Below are 3,250 nucleotides of genomic sequence, written 5' to 3'. Positions count from 1 at the left end.
TGTAGCAGTCTGATGGCTGTGTCCATCACAGTACAGGGTCAGCTGTGCGTCAGGTAGCTGTTCCCTATACAAGTTTTCATGCAATCTCATTTCAATGTCTGTTCTGCTCACACAGTCATGGTCCTGGTCTGTGACCATCTGCGTAGCCATGTTTGCTCCTTCAGTTGTGAAGTGTATGTGAGCTTGGTTCAGTAACTGCTGTAAGTTCTGTGTCCTCTGTGCGGACAATGTAAATGCTTTAGAGTCCAAAAATGATTTTACCGTGTGTGTTGTGTGTACGACCGTCTGATAGCCCATTGTGATGTGTGCTGTTTTCAATATTGCTCGACCAATCGCAGCAACATGTCTCACACAAGTTGGATGTCCTTTTTCAATGTTATCTAGCTTAGAGCTATAGTACATCAACACCTTTCGATTGTGGCTCCTACTGTCATCTCCTCCCTGAAACAGGACTGCATTTACGATGCCATCCTTTTCATCAACATCCAAGTGGAAAGCTTGAGAATAGTCACGTTAATGTAAACTACATGCATGTGACAAAGTGCCAAACATTAAACATTCTTCACACAACAGCACATTTCACCCCAGTGTAGTTTTTTCTTTCATGGAAAGCTGGATTTGGCACTGATTTTGGATTTTGTTGTTTAACATCTCTACCATGAGATTAGAGAAAAGCAGGTTTCTGACCGGAAGGTTGCTGGTTTCTCATTTTTACCATTCCTAAGCTGAAGCCCACTGTACTGTCTACCCCACAGAGCACATAATTGGCTGTCAGCTGCCAAACATTAGATGCACAAAGCTTGAGTGGAGAGGAGAGCAGAAGGTACTGACATTTATCCTGCACATAGACAAACTTCACAGTTGCAGATATGCAGTTACACTGTTTAACTACGGCTACTGTATGTCCATACAATTTGACTGCCCCAATAGTTTGCCCCATTTTTTAAATTTGTTAAAAAAAAGGCCTTGTCCATTGCCATGGAAGTCTACAGAGCCCTGCAGGCATTCAGCTTCTACAGTGCATCCAAATTAGTGTCAAGTTACTGAGACAGCAGGGCCTGAGGATAGAGCTGATTCTGAGAGCCACCACTCCTGGGTTGTGTATTGCAAGAGCAGGACTGCGGCTGTCCAGGTGCAGGTGTTTGTGCGTTGTGTAAAACAGCAGAAGGCTGTGTATACTGTACATCTGCTGTGCAGCATTGAGCCTATTAACTTTATTTCTCATCTCTTTAAGTTGTACTTTTGTCAGCTGTGCTTGTAAAGATGAGAGTTCCTGTTCATCTTTTTCTCTATCTTCTTTATCATTGTCAACATACTGCATAATATGAGCTGCCCACTGCTCAAATGGGAGGGCACTTAAGCCAATCACTTGTTTCAATAATTTCTGGATATTTACAGAAAGGGCAGACTCAACTGCACTGTGGAACAACAAGCCAGCACTTTCAACTAATGCAGGGTCCTCACCACTGTAGTTATGCCACAATTCACGCACTCTAATGAGATACTGGCTTCCTGACTCCTCAGGCTGTGGAGGAATACGAGACAGCTTGACACTCTGGGCTCGTAGTGCATACTTCTTCCTGACCACAGGCCAGAGGTCATGTATTACAGTGTGAAGTGAGACTGAGTCTTCATCTCCATCTGTGTTTGCCAAGGCTTCAACTGCCTGTAACATACTGTGAGAACTATAGGCTGTGAATATGCGTCTGAAATCACCCAGAGCTGGCAGGCAGCCAGCGCATGCAGTGAGAAATGCCTTGATCCATGGCGCCCCGCCCTGCTCTAACGGCGGGAGCTGAATTTTTTAATAAGTGACGTGTCTTGAAGAGTGAATGACGTATACGTCATTGAAACTCCACCCTGCGGTGTCTCCATCTGGAGAAGCGGCATTTGAGGTCACTCCAAGCAGTCGTGTATATTGCCTCTGCTTTTATTTTTATGTCTCAAAGCAGAAGTATAGGCCTTATCCTCCTCACCACTAAAGTCACTAGAAGATTCACCCCCACTCATAGTCGGCACAGTGACATGACAGACATGCTTTTTCTTCCCTCTGTTATGATCAGTTGAACTACGAGTTTTTACTGAAAAACTACCCGCTTTTTGCGATTTTTTTTCATGCTCTCCTGTCCAGAAGCACCCACTTCCTCACTTGGAGTAGCAGCAGCCTGTGTCACAGACCCCGCTTTAACACCATCTAGATAATGCTGAGCGCTATTACATATGTGTGGGTGTGTGTGTGTGTGTGTGTGTGTGACCTTGAAACTCCTGTGAGCTCTTATCAGTGTCTGTGTATGTGTGTGACCTCAAAACTCATGTGAGCTCTTATCAGTGTCTGTGTATGTGTGTGTCACTGAAGGAGAGAGACAGAGCCGTGCTACCCTGTCACTGCCTGTATTTTTCTGGATTTTCTCAAATTCAGCCAAAAAGCAGAGACAGTCCTGAAGAAATGTCTCACAGTGTTTAACTTTAGCTTCTGTTTTGTGTTTTTGTAGCAAACAACGCTGTATCATTGTGCGACCGTGCTGTTGCCGCTGCGTGAGCCGCTTGTTTGATATATAGTCTTATAGCTCCCTCTTCTGGGGGCGCCTTGTCATAGGCACTGAACATTCCCTTTTCAACCATTTTTTCAGACCATGGCAAAAATCTCTTAGTTTCACTAGCATATTCGTTTAAACTCAGTATGGTAAGCCATTTGTTTAACAGCTGGTACAAAATAGCACCTAGTGTGCCAGATGGGCATTTCTTCCAGACCTGAATAATATCGCAATCAGCCATAATGAAAAAAAAATTATATGCCACCAGTGACGCTGTCCGTTATGAGAGACTCCTGGCCCAGTGCCCCCGGCCGTCCGCCGAAACTTCTACGTCAGACTGGTTCTGGCGCGCGGCGGACCTTGGGGTTACCACAGCCGAAACACACTGTTTTATCTCAACGAGACCGCAGCCACCATAAGCTGATGCAATTCCCCACTAAACCTATTTCCACCCGGACTCCATACACTGCTGTACAAGGCACGTCAAATCCACAACGAATTTTCACAACCGAACCTAAATGTTCAGCCGTGATATGCTAGCAGATCGCATTTTAATCAGCCTGTTGTACAGTTAACCTTCCCACATATTTCATAATAAAAGCAGCTGGCGCTTTCCCTGTGCCGCTATTACATATGGAATGTATCAAAGAGCATCTGTTCAATTGAGATGACTCTCTGCTTATGCTCCAGCCGGAGGGAAATTAAAAAGGAAATGG

The 3,250-nt window shown here is 44.9% G+C and overlaps 1 protein-coding gene across 1 annotated transcript in view; it reads left to right on the top strand.

Moving 5' to 3' along the window:
- Positions 1-3,250, top strand: part of stx3a (syntaxin 3a) — a 94,470-nt gene that overhangs the window by 14,615 nt on the left and 76,605 nt on the right. The gene's annotated exons all lie outside the window — the stretch shown is intronic.

The sequence above is a fragment of the Monopterus albus genome, unplaced genomic scaffold, assembly GCF_001952655.1.
Source record: "Monopterus albus unplaced genomic scaffold, M_albus_1.0 scaffold260.1, whole genome shotgun sequence".
NCBI classification, from domain to species: domain Eukaryota; kingdom Metazoa; phylum Chordata; class Actinopteri; order Synbranchiformes; family Synbranchidae; genus Monopterus; species Monopterus albus.
This window is presented reverse-complemented; position numbering and strand designations above follow the sequence as displayed.